The sequence below is a fragment of the Talpa occidentalis genome, unplaced genomic scaffold (genome assembly GCF_014898055.3).
Source record: "Talpa occidentalis isolate TD23 unplaced genomic scaffold, MPIMG_talOcc4v2.1 talOcc4.7, whole genome shotgun sequence".
Lineage (NCBI taxonomy): Eukaryota > Metazoa > Chordata > Mammalia > Eulipotyphla > Talpidae > Talpa > Talpa occidentalis.
In genome coordinates, this window is record NW_023605083.1 from 133,744,569 (window position 1) to 133,761,745 (window position 17,177).

Consider the following 17,177-nt stretch of genomic DNA (forward strand, 5'->3'; position numbering starts at 1 on the left):
TAGTCCGCTGAAGGAAAACAACGGTGCTCTTCAGGTTTGGTGGGGAGCATGGGGGACGCCCTGCCCATCCCCCGCTGACACCTGGAGGAGCCCCGGCGTGTGGAGAAGAGCACCCGGCGCTCTGCGGTTCGGTCCATTCAAGGTGACGTAAGCGCGGCTGTGTCGGCCTGTGTAAGTCACCGCTCAGTGCGTCAGGCCTGGTACGAAGCGCTTTACTGCTCCCCTGGGATGTTCTATCACCATATACTAAACTGCCCCAAATCTTAGCCGCTCAGGGCAACACTGTGTGGGTGAGGAATCTGGGCACAGGGCCCCTGGGGTCCTCGTTTCAGGGTCTGTTCTGAGGCTGTTGGCTGGGCTCGGCGGGGGAGGACCCACTCGGCTGCCCACCCACGCCCTGTTGGTGGGAGGCAGTTCTTTGCAGGCTGTGGGTCGAGGGTCACAGAGCTGTCCTTGGGCACCGACAACGTGTCGGCGAGACACAAGTATCGTCGTGACTTCATCCTCAAGTGGCCTCTGTTGGACGAAGTCACTGTCCCGGCCCATTCAAGGGCATGAGCAGCATGAGGCCGGCGCTTCGGGACCACCTCACAGACTTCGGGGGTCAGAAAGTCCAGCACGGGGGAAGGCTTTGAAGTGGGCTCTGAGTTCATTGTCAGCATTTCTTTAGGGGCACAGTCCTCAGGGTGGGCCTCTGTTCTCGAGAGCTCTGGACTTCACTAGGCGGGAATCTCCGTCTTCACCCTTCTGAGACTTCCCTTGAGGGCTTTTTAGGAGTGAAACCTACAATTGACCCTAAGGATGACGATATCCCCAAACCCGTTTCTGGTTTCTGTGGACCAGTGTCAAAGGCCCGGAGAGCAGGGATTTGCGTGCTTCTGGAAACTCACTGCTGTTCTTAGAGTAGGTCAGATCATGAATTAAATCACTTAAATAGAGCGTGTGTGTCCTTATTTTCTCAAATTGAGAGATTTCTTATGTCGTAGAAAATATTCTTTGCAATGTGGCTAAGTGTTCACTTCTGTTGTTTTGGTTTTCCAAGAACATGGAAAGAAATCGGATGGTCTCCCGGCCATAGAGCGGGGTACGGTCCGCCTCTGGGTCATCGTTGTATGTCCAGCAGCGAACGATCCTGAATGTGGCTCACGGCTTTGACTGTGAGGGCATCAGATTTGAAACACTAATGTCTCGTTAAAATCTCTACCACTTGGAACTTGTTTGCTCGGGTTCTTTTGGTTTCCGGCAAGTGAAATACAGCCAGACGACTCTGCTTTACTACTCGTAGCTCTTCAGAGTAAGCTCCATGTTCTTGAAGAGACATGAGGCATGTTCCATGGACATACTCTTGCTTGATTTTTTTGGTTGGTTCTTTCGAGCCCTTTTGTTGAATGTTAAAAGAACCAACTATCTTTTTAGTTTTTTAAAAACAGACTTTATTTCTTAGAGCAGTTTTGGGTTCATAGTAAAATGGAAAGTCCAGGGCCTCCCTGGTGGTGCAGGGGTTAAGTCTCAGCACTGTGAAGCTATCGCCAGCCACTGCAGCACGCGTTCCATCCCTGGCCAGGGAGCTACCCACCTGGCGCAGCAGACCCCTCCTGTCTTCCTGCTGCTCCCCTCAGCAGTGTACTTCAGTCAACCTGCCTGTTCTGCTCCCCTCTCTGTCTCTGGTGAATCCTCTCACCCCCCACACCTCTGGCCTGTACCCCAGCTCTTCTACGCATAAATAAATCTTAAAAAAAAGAAAAAGAAAAATGGAAAGTCCAGAGTTCCCATGTAGCTGCTGCCGCCCTTCCCTGTTATCAGCCCCCCCCCCCACCACCAGAGTTGTCACCGGGATGAGCCTACGTTAGCACATCATTGTCCCCTGCAGGCCACAATAGTGCACGTTCTCAGTGTTGTGCATTCGAGAGGTTTGGACAAGTATGTAGTGACATGTGGCCCCTTTATAGAGCCACACAGAGTGATTTCACTGCCTAAAAATCCTCTCTGCTCTGCCTGCCCCTCCTCCCTCCCTGCCAGCTCCTGCAGCCACTGATGTCTTTATTGTCCCCATGCCTTTTTTGCCTTTTCTAGAATGTCATACGGTTGGAATCATACAGTGTATTGGTCCTTCCGACTGACGTCTCCCACTTACCAGTATTCACTTAAGATCCTCCGTGTCTTTTCATGGCTTAGAAGCTCGTTTCTCCTTAGTATTGATCACTGTTCCTTCGCGCGATGCCCCAGTTTGCTCACCTACCAAAGGAAGCCTTGGTTACCTCCGGGTTTTTGGCAGTTACGAATACAGCTGCTGTAAACATCTGTGCGGGTTTCTCCTCTGGGTAAACCCCAAGGCGTGTGGTTGCTGCGTCATCTGGTAAGAACGTTTAGTTTCAGAAGAAACTGCCAAACTGCCTTCCAAAGTCACTGCTTAGCATCTGCCAAGCAACGGACGGGACTCCTGATGCTCCCCAACCTGACCCGCTGGGGTGGCTCTGCTTTCGGGGCTCGGCCGTCCTGATGGACGCGTAGCGTGTTCCGTGGTTTTGATTTGCATGGAGCGATGACGTGATGCAGAACATCTTGTGCTTATTTTAAGCCACCTCTACATTTTGGCTGAGATGTCTGTTAGGATCTTTGTTTTTTGTGTGTGTATTTTGGATAACAGCACTCTGTCGTGGGCTTATTTTACCAATATTTAGCTCAGTCTCTGGCTTTTCTTATTCTCTGGAGTGATTTCTCTCCGTCCATTCCCAACACGGTGCTGCAGACACTTCCTGGTGCATCTGTCGTGGCTGCTGGTTTTCTGAGCTGCTACGAAATCTGGAAGGTTTAGGGTTTTTATCACAAGTAGTTTTGTCCTAATTCCGCATAAACTGAGATGAAGAACTTGCAGGAAAAGGTGGCTGCAGTTTTAAAGACAGCTAGTCCAGGCTGCTCACGTGGGCCTGTCTCTCTCGGCCTCCGATTCAATTCATAGTCCCTCCTTTTTTCTTTTCTTCCTTCAACTGTTGTCAGAGATTCCACGTTCCTCAGTCTTCTTTGTTTATGTTCCAAGTCTGACGTTTATGTGATCAGTTTCATTCTCTCCTTCGCATTTCAGAGGGGATCTTTGGGGTAACTGTCATGTGAACCGAAAGCAGAGTTCGTGACAGCTTGTCGACACGTTGAGTGCGAAGTGACGGGAAAGCGGGGGTTTCCCTCTGCTGCTTGTGTGTGTTATGGCCACTCAAATACTGCTGGAGCCTGGCGGGGCTTTCTGTCTGGAGCTGATGGTGCTGTCGGGCTGTGCCGGCGAGGGCCTGGCATTTTCCTGCAGGCGCCTGGGCCAGGGCCGGAGCTCAGTGGTGTTTGCCCTGCATTGAGGGCACTGGTTGGTTCTGCATCCAAAGCTGCCCCCTTTTTAGCAGAGCAAAAGGCGTCGTGCGGGTTTCCTCCTGGCTAGTGAAAGGTGACTGGCCCAGGCGGGGCGCTGCTCCTGTGTATTCGCCTTGAATTCGTCACCCGCCAGGTGAGCACCCCCCCCCCGTCCCCTGCCCCCACAGCACCCCTTCCAGGGCCCCCATTCCAAGGCTGATCTTGGTATGTGGACTGCACTGGGGTACAGCAGGTGCACCACCTGTGCCCGGCACGCCAGCATCTTACACATGTATGTTAGGTGCCCTTACAGTACCCAACTCTCACATGAGAAAATCAGAGAAAAGGCACAGAGAGGTCAAGGAAAATACCAAGATGGCAGCACGAGGCAGAGACGCAGTGACTGAGACGCCAGGCGTCTGTTCTAGGACCTACACCACTCGTAGCCCCAGCGGTGCACAGCGGACGTCAGCATTGTCACCGCCACGGCAATGTGGACTGTGGGGAGTGGGGTGCTGGGTAGAAAGAGGCCCCTCCCCCCAGTATGCCGCGCCCTAATCACTAGAACCTGTGCTGCTGTGTGGACCCCCCTCCCCAGGGTCAGCTAGGTTCTTCTCCGTTGACCTCTGGTCACCTTGGTCTGGGAACTAGAGGTTGGGCAAAGATATTTTATTATTATTACTCTTTTAAAGATTTCTTTTGTTTGTTTATGAGCAAGAGACACCCATCACCCAGGAAGTTCCAGGGACCTTAGGAGCTCTGTGCCAGCAGCCAGCAGCAAAGACCAAAAGCATTTTTTATGGAACAGCTAGTGTTTAGATCCCAGCTGCGAGGTGACTTGGTGGGTAGTCAGCGGCTGGGCAGCTGCTGTCCTCTTATGATTGTGAGATTTAGAAATTGTCGTGTCAGCAAGGCCCAGAGCAGGAGCTCTGTGATCCGAGCAGACGGGGAAAGGAGAGTCCTGGAGCCCTTCATGGCTTTTTCAGGCTTTTATTGAGCTTTTACCAGGCCCATGGCAGGCAGGGGGCTGGGGGGCCGGCAGCCCCCTCCCTCCCGCCCCCCTGGCGAATCTTCACTCTTTCTGGACTCTGGCGCTGTCTCGTGGTCTCTGCTTCTCCTTCGCTGCTCTGCTGGCTCTGCCCGCTTCTGGCTCCTTTCCGCTGGCGTCCCCGACGCCGCCCTTGTCAGCGCAGTCTCAGCCCAGGTGCGCCCACCTCTCAGCCCACACCCCACTCCAGGGGCCGCCATCAGGCACGCAGGGCTGCAGGGATCCATCAGTCATGCTAATGGTGGGAAGGCAGAAAAGCCTGATGCTTTTTCACTTCCCCTATAGAGATGGAGTGGATTTGGACTGGCAGCTCTGGGATCTGAAGGTGCAGACGTGGAAGGAACCTCTGAGAACGTTTAAGGTTTAGGCACATCACCACCGAGAGCCGACAGGCCCTGAGTCAGTGCAGGGCCCTCAGGTGGGGGCAGACAGAATGCTCGGCTGGGCAGAAAGGAGAGCAAAGGAAGAGTGAAAATAAAACACCGGGCCCAGTAAACGCGTCCTTATGTTTTATAAATACACCGGGTGGCTTCAGAAACAAAATAAAAGGTCTTCTTGGAATTAAAATACTGAAAGGAGGGAGGGCCTTAAGGAGGGCGAGGCTTGGAAGCGGCTCGCGTGTCTGGGCAGAGAGCACTGTGTGAGCAGCGAGGGGCATTGTCTTCCGCGCAGGCTGAGCCCTCCCCAGCTGCGCGGGCTTTGTGCTCGCCTCTGAACTGGCTGTGCGTGACGGGCGACGCGCGGTGGGTTGTTGCTGCCATTTGTCTTTTTCTTAAGAAAGAAAATGACAGACATAATAACTGGGTTGAGAAGACCCTCCCTGGCCCATCATTATCTGTTTTCTGGCTGCTGAGCTGCCAGGCCCTGGACGGCCGCCTCTGCGCTCGCCCGGCCGCTGCAGGGCCGCCCTCTGTCTTGCAGTCGCCCGAGATGGTGTGTAAGTTGCAGCGAAGGTGTTAAACAACAGAGTCCTCCAAGTAAGTGTGAAGATCTGCTGGGTTTATGAAAGGATTCTTGAATTGGGCGGTGCAGGGTACGTGAGCTAATCGGGCCTTTTGCCCCACTGGCCTCTGCGGCCATCACCTGCGGCCTTGGTCGTGGTGACGCAGGACGTCCTTGGGAGCGTGGGTGCGGGGGCACGCGGGCCTGATGGTGGCACCTGAGCGTGGGCCTGCGTGAGTGCACACACCTGAGCCTGGAGCCCAGGGCTGTGAGGGCTGCGTCTCTTGGAGATGGATGGCTTGGGAGGACATGCTGTGTGACCAGAGAAGCGGGGACCCCACGAGGGAACCCACAGAGCGGCTGCAGGATACAGCGCTAAGGTTCTGTGGGGGCTGGGGGGCTTGGTTGCTGCCCGCCTCCCCGCCCCCCTGCACTGGTTGCCCCACAATGGGCAGCACCCCATTGGACAAGGAAAAGGTCTACAGCAATTTGGACACAATGAAGGTCTTGTAGCCCAGAGGGTGGGACAAGAGGAGATGATTTCAGGCCAGGCTGCTGCCTGCGGGAAGGGGGTTCCGTCACATGCCTCCCCTGCGCTGCCCGGGCAACTCAGCAGCCAGGAAACAGGTGATGATGGGCCAGGGAGGGTCTTCTCAACCCAGTTATTATGTCTGTCATTTTCTTTCTTGAGAAGAAGATGATTAGCAGCAACAACCCAACGTGCGTCACCCATCACGCACAGGTGAACGGCCCAGGTCAGCCCAGTCAAGGTCAGGTTTGGGTGGTGGCCACTCCCTGGAATTCTCTGTATGTCAGGTATCCTCTGTTGCCTGTGGCTTTGAGTCAAAATAATTCTCCTGCAGCCTTGCCTGTAGAATAAGAGTTCACAGTTCTAGAACTTGACTTTGCATCATCCTTTCAAGAATATTCCGACTTGAGTCTTCTAAGTGCTTAGGATAGAAATGAGGAGGGAGGAATTTGTATCCTGATATGACCCAGAACTGAATGTGGACGTGGGGGCTTAGCCAGGAGGACAGGATGATGTCATGGCTTGTCAGAACAGGTGCCTCTGCCCAGGTGCTCAGTAAATGCCTGGATTAACTAGGATTCTAGAAGTTGGATTCAACATGCAGCGCCTTTTTCCTTTGAGCCAGTCCAAGAGAACTGAGTTCCTGAGCACGTGGGTGAAGCTTTTGGAAGCCTTGCCGCGTCAGGATGTGGGGCGCTAGCCCTAGAGGGAAGCCTGTTTTTGTTGAAGGTCCTTTAGAGTTTGGGGTTAATATCTCCCAAAGAGGTGTGAACAAGGCCTCTCTGGTGGCCTAGGGGTTAAGTCTCAGGCTGTCCCCGCTGCAGGCTGAGTTCGATCTCCGGCCTGGAGCTGACCCACAGGGCGCAGCAGACCTCTCCTGTCTCCCCGCTGCTCCCCTCAGCAGTGTATTTCAGTAGATCCACCTGTTCTGTTCCCCGCTCTGTCTCTGGCGAATCCTCTCACCCCCACACCTCTGGCCTCCACCCCAGCTCTTGTGTGCATAAATAAATAAAATCTTTAAAAAAAGAAAAAAGAGTTGTGAACATATTGGGAATGTTCTGGGCACACACACCACCACCACCCCCCACTCCCCCATCCAGCAGATAAGATAGCAAAACTATCTGCGTAGACTTGAAGTCTGTGAAACAACTGCAAAAATCTGCTGCAAATCAGACTTTCTAGCCCCGTTAATGACCAAGGAACTGGATAAAGAAGATCAAAGAGGGGGCCCCGGCCATCATCTCCACTGTGGATTCTTCAGAGACCAGCGGAGTGACGAACCCCAACCTTTGCCCTCCTCTGTGTGTAGATCGGGTCCTGCACAGTAACAAATCTTTTTTTTTTTAAAGATGTATTTATTTATGCAAGAACTGGGGTGTGGCCAGAGATGTGTGTGTTGGGGTGGGGCTGGTGAGAGGATCCACTAGAGACAGAGTGGGGAGCAGCACAGGTGGATCTCCTGAAATCCACTGCTGAGGGGAGCAGTGGCGAGGCGGGAGAGGTCTGCTGCGCCCTGTGGGTAGCTCCCTGGCCCGGGAGTGAACTTGTGCTGCAGTGGCTGCAGATCGCTTCATAATGCTGAGACTTAACCCCTTGCACCGCCAGGGAGGCCCCCAGGAACAACAGAATTTTAGGTCAGGGCCTCCCCTGGGGGCGCAGCGGTTGAGCGCTGGGCTGCGAGGCTGCCCACAGCCTCTGCAGCGCCGATTCGATCCCCGGCCACCAGTGAGGGTCCCACAAAAAAAAAAAAAAAAAAGAACTTTAGGTCAAAACTTAGGACCAGAAGTCCCCCCCAACCCACCCCAAGAATAATTACATTTCCAATACCAAGGACTCCCTGGTCCTCCCTGTGTAAACAGAGCCTACGCTGGTGCTTGCAGGAGCAGCCTGCACAGAGTAAACTCTGCCAGACGGCTGCCCAGCCTGCATCCTCACTGTGATGATGGAACGACCCCGGGTCTGTCACTGAGGCTTCCGTCCCAGGTCTCACAGGAGGTTGGGTTAGGAAGCTGAGGAAGGAGTGAGTCGGGTCAGTGACAGCGGCACTGAGCCGCTCAGGGGTGCCTCGGCCTTGGGGGTGGCTGGTGGGGTGGCGGCGGGTCCTGCGTTTGCTGACTCAGCCTCCTTCTCTGTCGCCAAAAATCATGCCTTTCTGTGCAGACTGTGTTTTTCCCCACTTATCTGCCTGTGTTATTGGAAACTGCAAGGTGTCCCCAGCAAAGCCAATTTAAAGCCAGTGGAGCTGCAAGTATTAACACTTATGCTTGAAAATGGGAGAAGTGACAGAGCCGCCCGAGAAGGGTTTCGCTGCTCTCTTTATCGGTGTCGCCAGGGGTGAGGAGATGAAAAATGACCTCAGGGGGTTGCAGAGTGAATTTCATTTCATGCAAAGAAAAATGAGATTAAAAATAGTTCAAGGCAATAAGGTACCACCAGGTGTCTGCTCTGGACAAACCAACCCGCCGGCACAGACATGGGGGTGCGGGCCGCCGCTGGGTGGGGGAGCGGAGTGCCCCGGCCTCTTGTGAAGTGTCTTCTGGGTGGGGGAGCTGCCTTGGGGTCTCTGGGGGCCCTGCCAGGCTGTCCCTGTCACTCTGAATTCAGTGTGATCTGCAACTAGTTCCTCCGTCCAGTGTGGTCGCTTTCCTCCCCGCTTGCGGCCTGGGGGTCCCTCCCTGTCCTTCTAGAGCAGCTTTCTCAGCCTCCGCCTTGATCTTTCTCTTTTGGGGGCACCACAGGGGCCCGGCAGCCCTGGCTTGCTAATGCCAGAGCCCTCCCCTCCTCCGAGAACATCTCCAGGCACTGCCCAGTCCAGTGCCCCCAGAGGCACAGTCATCCCACCCCACGAGAGGACCCTGCTCTGGGAGGCAGGAGGGGCTGAGGCCCAGCTTCGGTGGCACGGGGCGCTGGAGGCCCGCCCCGTTGGGGTGGGGCTCGTGATCTCCTCAGCACCAACGGGGTAGACAGGGTGACTGTTCCCAAAGGTGCTTGTCTCTTGATCCCCAGAATCTGTGACTCTGTCGCCTCACCTGGCAAAGGGGATTCGTGGCTCTGAGGACGTTAAGGACCTTGAGATGGGAGATGAGCCACCTGGATGACCCCGGTGGGCCCTGGGTGATCACAGGCCCTGTAGGGGAGGCAGGAGGGCAGGAGGCAGAGAAGGTGAGAGATGAAGCGGAGGAGGGAGGAGGGAGGAGCAGGGAGGGAGGAGGGAGACAGGTGAAGAAGCCATGCAGCTGGCCTGGGAGATGGGGAGGAGGCTGCCAGCCGGGAAGCGCCCCTGCAGGCCAGGCCAGAAGAGGCAGGCAACAGGCCTGCAGAGGGAAGCAGCCCGGCCCACACCTTGATGGTAGCCCAGGAATCCCACTCTGGGCCCGTTCTGGGGGTCCTCATGTCCTGCTGGAGCCACTCCCTTTCCAGATGGGGTGGAGTGGGGGCTGCTGGGAATCAGGGTGCTGCTTTGAAGTCTGGTGTGGAAGAGACCTTGGGGTGCAGAGTCTGGGACCCCTGTGGGGTCTCCCCAGTGGAAACACGCTCCCCACCGTGCCAGCCACTCACGGCCCAGGGCAGACGACTCTGCCGGCCTGACCCCGAGACCGGTTCTCTTCCACGGCGCTCCGGCAGGCCCGGAAGTGGGCATCCTCACTGAGACCTGGCTCTACAGTCAGAGAGGAGGTAAAGTGCCATTCTGAGGGCATGACCAGAGAGGGAGCCCAGCGGGCCTGGGGCCCAGCCCCTGCTGACCCCATCCTGGTCTCTGTCCTTGCTCTCCCACCTCCCCACGCCCTGGAAACGGGCAGCTTCTACGTCAATGGTGTTGCGGCCTGAGGCCATGGTGGCCTCGACCTGTGCGTCCTTCCAACATCTGCTGCCACCCTGACTCATGCCAGTTCCTGCCTGTCATGGCCTGAGCTTCCTTCTTTGCCTGCTCCACCAGCCCTTATCTCTGCATGGCCCTCAGCCAGTCTCTGCTGAGTGGCCTCCCTGGTCAGTGCTGCAGCTCAGGCAAGTTCAGCTTTCGTGGGGTTGGAGTCAGTGGCCCTCGCCATGCGGGAGCTGGCCTCTCAGCTTGATAGCCCAAAGGGGCAACTTGGACATTTCAATTGTGGGCCGTGCAGGGGGCTTCAGGACCGGGTCACCTGGACCCGCAAGGACCTTGGCTGGGGCCCGCCTACTTCAGCTGTCCCCTCCCCTGGCAGAGACGCAGAGAGCCCCAAACCCCACTAATCACCCCCTGGAAGCCCTGCTCCCACCAGCCCACTTTCTTCTCTCTAATTATAGCCTGAGGCTCCACAGCACCTCCCCCTTAATCTGCTTAATGCAGACTCACTCCCCCCACCCTGCCCCCGCTCTGCCTGCTAACTTTAACCCCTCTGCTGCTGGAAGGCAGTTTTCTGAGTGGGCATCTGTCAAGGACAGATTCATCCCCTTAGCTCCCCCGCATCATACATAGAACCTTAACCCCCAAACCTCAGAATGTGACTGCATGTGGGCAGATGGACTTTGAAGAGGTGATGGAGCGCACATGAGGTCATCAGGGTGGGCCCCCATCCAGTTTAACTGGGGTCCCGTGAGAAGAGGACATCAGGACACAGGGACGCAGCGATGGTCCTGCCGGCAGGGAGAGCAGCCTCGGCCTCTGGAGACTCAGCTCCACCGACCCCTCCGTCCTGGGCTTCAGCCTCCAGACCCGCAAGTGAATTTCTGCAGCTGAAGTCAGCCCAGCGGGGCCCATTTCAGCTTGTCCCCAAGACACTGCCGCTGCCCTGGATGGGGAGACAGGACCTGCCACTCCCTCTGAGGAAGTGCGGCCAGAGGGGCCAGTGGTCAGTAGGTCAGTGGGGCCGGACCTTCTCCCCTGGCTCCAAGGTGCAGGGAGCGGGGAGCAGAGCTGGGCACCTGGCTGTCCCTCCTGCAGGTGCGCGGCGGGCACAGACCACGCATCTGCCTGCTCTGAAGGTGCGTTTCTCACCTTTGCGTGTGAGCACACGGGAAGGCCTGTCGGACTCCGCGTTAAGACTGGATCCCCTCCGCCATGGCCTCAGCCTGCTGCTGCTTTCTCCCTTTTTCTTTTTTTAAAGATTTATCTATGCATACAAGAGCTCGGGTGCAGGCCAGAGGTACGGGGGTGGGGGAGAAGAGTCACCAGAGACAGAGTGGGGAGCAGAACAGGCAGACTGACTGAAATACACTGCTGAGGGGAGCAGCAGGGAGCCAGGAGAGGTCTGCTGCGCCGTGTGGGTAGCTCCCTGGCCGGGATGGAGCTCGTGCTGCAGTGGCTGCGGACAGCTTCACAGCGCTGAGGCTTAGCCCCAGCGCCACCAGGGAGGCCCGGCTTTCTCTTTCAGATCAATTTTGTGAGTGTATTTTTCCAAATGAAATTTCGCGCGTCCTAAGTGAGTTAGGCAACGTATCCACCTTGTCAGCTGCATCGTGATCGAGACACAGCAGTTTTCAGCTCTAATTGATGGACTATTTTATTTTTTTTTATTTTATTTTTATTTTTTTATAGAGGCATGTTTTATTTATTTATTTGTTTGTTTGTTTATACATGCACTGGGTATAGTCAGAAGCGCGGGAGGGTGGGAGAATTCACCAGAGCCAGAGCGGGGAGCAGAGCAGGCAGAAGGACCGAAGGACACTGCTGAGGGGAGCGGCGGGCGGCAGGAGAGGTCTGCGCGCCATGTGGGACCCTCCTCTGGTGGCCGGGGAGCAGCTGGGGATCGAACCGGCGCCGCAGAGGCCGCAGGCAGCTTCACAACCCAGCGCTCAACCGCTGCGCCACCGGGGAGGCCCTGATGGACTATTTTAAAAGCATCTTCCATCCAGGGGCGCCCCGCCAAGCGCTGCCTACAGAGCAGTGGACGCGCACTTGCCTTCCCACACTTTCGCCTTCTGGGTGTTATGAGACCTGGGGTTCCACTCAGCGGGGGCAGCCACACACTGCAGGGAAGTCTCCCGAGATGCTTTGTGCACTTTTACCTCTCCCTGCCCCCCCTCAACTCCCCCCACCGCCCTGCCCCAGGGATCCCCAAGCTACTCTCTGTTGCTGTGACTTTCCCGTGTCACATGTTAAGTGATTCCTCGAGGTATTTCTTCTCTCTCCGTCTGACACTTCGGCTGGCGTAAAGTTCATCTAGGGTGTGCAGATGGTAGATTTCCTTCTCTCTCTGGTTTAAAGGCCAAAGACTATTCCACGACATGCGTCTTCACACACGCGCACACACGTGTATTTCTCATCCACCATCTGTTGACAGACACTTCGGTTGTCTGCAGGGCCTGGCTGGGGGGGAGGCCCCCATGGGCTCAGGAAGCAGCGCTCTTTGAGGCAGAGTTTCTGCTTCCCTGGGGTGAACGCCCAGGAGTGGGGGGCCGGGGCACGCCGCAGCGCCCTTCCCTTCTCGAGCTTCCTCCGCACCATCCTCCACAGCGGCCTCCCGGTCACCCCACAGTGCGCGGGGCGCCTCTCCCGCCCGGGCCAGCCCAGACACTCTTGTCCTTGGCACCAGTGGGGCTCGCGGCGGGGGGCGGCATCGCCTCGGGGTTTTGATTCCCATTTCCCTGGTGATGGGTGACGTGCTATTTCATGGATTTGTTGGCTGTTTGTTCTTTTTGGGAAAAAATATCTATTCTGGCTCTGTTTTTGTTTTTTTTTTTTTTTTAAGATTTTTTATTTACACAAGCACTGGGAACAGTCAGAAGCGCGGGAGGGTGAGAGAATTCCCCAGAGCCAGAGCGGGGAGCAGAGCAGGCAGAAGGCCCGAAGGACACTGCTGAGGGGAGCAGCGGGCGGCAGGAGGGGTCTGCGCGCCATGTGGGACCCTCCTCCGGTGGCCGGGGAGCAGCTGGGGATCGAACCAGCGCTGCAGAGGCTGCGGGCAGCTTCGCAACCCAGCGCTCAACCGCCGCACCACCGGGGAGGCCCTGGTTCTCAGTTTTTTTAAAGACATATTTATGCATACAAGAACTGGGGTGCAGGCCAGAGGTGCAGGGGTGAGAGGATTCACCAGAGACAGAACAGAACAGGCAGGCTGACTGAAATTCACTGCTGAGGGGAGCAGCGGGAGACAGGAGAGGTCTGCTGCGCCCTGTGGGTCACTCCCAGGCTGGGGATCAAACTCTCGCTGCAGAGGCTGCGGACAGCTTCAGTGCTGTGCTTTGCCCCTCACGCCACCAGGGAGGCCTCTTCTCTCCTTTTTTATTTGGTTGCTCCTTTTCCGCCCTCGGGTGGTGGGGTTCCTCGTCCGTCTGGGGGTTGATCTCCTCCCAGACCGCGGCCGGGCTCGGCTGTCTTCTCACGCGGCCGACGGCGTCCTTGCCGGGCAGGCGCTGTCTTGGGTGGATGTAGGCGGTTTGTTTCTGTCTCCGTCGCCCTTGCTTTCACAGCGTGCCATTCCTGCGGGATGACAGAAAATCAATCTGTGTCAGGGCAGGGCGGGAGCAGCCGAACGGGGCTCGTGTTTCCTTGAGATATTCTGTTCTGTGATGAAACAGGAGCGGTGCTTGCGTGGGGCTGGTGCGTGCGGGTCAGTGCCCGGGGGCTCTGAGTCATGCTGTAGCCCCCCCCCCAACAGTCACGCTGGAGACCTTCTGCAGGTCACTGTCAGGTGGATGTGCTGTAACTGCAGGAGGAGCAAGACCAGAGGCCAGGTGAGTATCCCGCCGGCCCAGGGCAGCCACCTCAGGAGGAGTCAGGGCCCTGGCTGGGCTGGGAGGAGGAGGGCAGGGGTGGGGCGGGCCCATCACCCGGAGGCCTCCCAGGGGACAGGTGGAATCCGCAGCCCTGGAGGAGGGTGGTGCCGTGAGCAGGAAGGACAGGAGACAGCAGTGTTGTCCGGCCCCAGGACCCCGAGCTGCCCAGTTACCACTGGCAGGGAGCAGGGTCTCTGCCCTGGGGTGCTCCTGCTCATCCCCCGACAGTGGGGAGCACCTGGGGGCCAGCACCTGCGGACTGTACTCCCCGCACCTGGCTCATAGTGGGAAGGGTGGGTGGCTGCGTGAGGGGTGATGCCCCACAACCTCCTTCCAGGACCCCATTCTGCACTCTCCACGGCACCCCCACAGGGTCAGCTCCCTCCGGTCCTCTAGTTCTGCCGTTAGGGTGCTCAGTTTCCAAACTACTTGTCGCCAAGGCAGCCGTGAATATAGCACAAGCGGACTCCTGATTTGCACAGAGACAGCTTTCACTGGATTTCCACTCGGCCCTTATCTTTTTCTTTGGCACCTCTGGATCTTGGGGGCCCTGAAAGGACCCACGGGACTCAGCATATAGTCGGATCCATGGCCAAGCACAGGGGCACACGGTCGTCTCAGCACCTGGAAAGGTGGGTCTGGGGGAATCTGGGTACAAGCTTTGAGGCCCCCATCCTGTGAGGGGCACACAGACACGCCCCTCCAGGGAGGAAAGATTCAGGGACACGTGTGTGCCCCACGTCTGCCCGGGGACACCCCTAGAGCCTCAGCCCCTGGGGTTCCCTGGGCACTGCTTCTACCAAAATGCCAGCCTCTGCCCAGAAAAGAGAGTGTTCGCCACGAACCACGTTGTCCACGTGAGCAGGGAGGCACAGCCGGCACCCCGCCAGGCAGGAACAGAGGCGACTCTCTGGTGCCAGCTGCCCCGTCGCCAGCCCGCGCCAGGGGCCCTTGGAAAGCAGCAGCTGGGCCAATGGGGCTATGGGGGGCTCACCTCCCTGCCCCTCTCTCCCTGCAGCAAACAACCAGACCCCGGGTTCCTCCCCTCAGCTCAGTCTCCTGCCGTGGAGACCCGCTCCCCGCTGCGGGCCTGGGACACCTCATCCTTCTTCGGCCGAAGAGCCCCCTACGGCACGTGGAGACTGGACATGAGGTGAAGCCAGGTCCCCAGCACACGCGGTCAGCTTGTGTGCTGCCCCCACACCCCCATAGCAAGGCCAAGGCTGGACTGGCCACACCTGAGGGGCAGGTGTGTGGAAAGGTGCCGAGTGGGGCTGAGCACAGCCGGGAACGGGGCCCGGATTCTCTGTGACGTCCCAATAGGGTTCTCGAGAGTTACACAAGGTGCCTCCTTCCCAGGAGGTGGGGTGAGGTCGAGGGGACACTAGTCCAGGAGCCCGCCAGGAGGAGGGGAAGGCTCCTCCCCGCCCGCAGCAGGAAGAAGCCGGCCAGTGGGGGTCGGGCCTCACGGGAGAGGGTGCTCTGGGGGCTGTGAGAGAGTTGGGGAGGGTGTGTGGAGGCCACATGGCCCAGAGGGGCCTCTTTTTCCTTGATGCCACATTGCCAAGCTGCTGTTTCACTGCCGTTCCTGAATAAGACCCAGTTCGTTATACCCCGAAAATGAACAAAAAAGAGTCCTCGGCTCACAGAACGGCCGGCCGGGGTCTGGGCCGGCTGACGGCTTCGTTAGCATACTTGTCTGGTGCTTATCAAATTAAGCCAGCAGCCAAGGAGCCCTTCATTAGGATTTTTTTCATCCATTGGAGAAGGTGGAGGTGAGGACAGGCCTGGGCCTCACGTGCACGGAGGGAGCTGTAAGTGCCCGCCGGGGCCCCCGAGGGGCCGGGCTCAAGGGTTGTCTCCACTCGGGCGCGTCCTGGCTCCTTAACGTTTCACGTAGAGAAGCGACATCATTCAGGGCCTGGTGTCCAGGGTGTCTGCAAGTACAGTCTCCAGGGCGCCCAGGCTGGGAGACAGAATCAGGTTCGAATCCCGCTCTCCGGCTTCCAGCTGCGTGCTCACCACCAGGCTTCTGCATTAAAACAAAACAAAACAAAACAACACAGAGACACAACCGAGTTATGTCACGTAAAACCCACCCCCTCGAGAGTGTGCAATTCAGTGGTTTTTAGGCAAGTCGTAAGAAGGTGAAACTATCACCCCGTCCAGTCTTAGTTACATCACCCCAGAAAGAAACCTGTCAGCGGTCACCCTCCACCCTGCCCTTCCCCGGGCCACCCATGCGCCTCTGTTCTCAGGTTGGCCTGTTGTGGTCATTTCACACGGGGGCACATGGCCACTGAGTGGCCTCCGGTCACGGGCATCACGGGCCGGGTCATCACGCTGCGGCGTCACACAGCTCCGTTCCTTTCAAAACTTCCCCTTGTGGCACAGGCGTATGACACGGACGCCACCACCTGCCCGTTTTGAAGCGTCAGGAGCAGCGGCGGCGTCAGGCCGTTCTGTCCGGGCCTCTGGCCAGCTCTCCCGCAGGTCATGGGCTCTGAGCGCCGCCGGACCTGGGACCAGAGCCGGGTCCGTGTGGAGCCCCGTGCAAGTGGCTTCACCTCCGTGTCTTCCTCCGTAGAGACAGCTGTGAGCTCTGTGGCCGCTGTCACGGGTGACCACACCCTTCGCGGCTTAACGCCACACACTTTGTCACTTTACATCCCAGGAGCAGCAGTCCCAAAGGCACCTCATGGGATAGAATCGAGGTGAAGGCAGAGGTCTTGGGGAGGACCCTGCTCTGCCTTGCAGCTTGCAGTGGCCGCCTGCGGTCCTTGGCTGGCAGCCTCTTCCTCCTTTTCCAGAGCCGGCCGGGCCACTTGGGTCTTCTACATCTCCGGGCGCACCTTTCTCTGCCCCACTCTCGTGTGCTTCAGGACCAGGTGTGATTACCCAGCTAATCCAGATGCTAATCCCTGTGCTGAGGGCTGAGGATGAGCAACCCTAATTCCACCCACAACCCTAATCCCTTTCACTGTGTAGCTGCCTTGCCACAGATGCCCAGGGTCAGCACATGGTCCTCTCTGGAAGCCCATGATTCCACCAACCCCAGCAGGCTGCTCCCACATTCCTGTAGTCATCTAGCATGTCACTGGGGATACAGCCCAGGAAGAATAGGGGTGATTTATTTTTAAAGTCACCCTGCTAGAGTAAGTGTAAATAAAATGGCAATGGTACCCCAAAGCATTTGAGTGGATCAAGAAGTGGTCCATAGCCACAATGGAATACTACTCAGCCATCAAAAAGACAAGCTTGCCATTTGCAGCAACATGGGAGGAGTGGGCAGGGAGTATGCTGAGTGAACTAAATCAGAAGGAGAAAGACAAATACCAGATGGTGTCGTTTATATGAAAGAAACTGAACTAAAACATTAACCCTTGAAACCTGACTGTAGAACTGAGATGAGCAGAGAGGGAGGAACAAAGCAGGCGACAGACTGTGGTGGAGGACCACGGTGGGGGGCGCCCAGCGGCAACAACACTTGAAGGGGAACCTGTACTTCTGAAACACAAACTGATGAAAATTAATGTGACCTTAATACATAAATAAAAGAACAAGAGACGCAGGGTAGCACGGCGAGAGCCCCCGGGCCGTCTCTTGGTGCATAATAAGTGGAATCTCAAG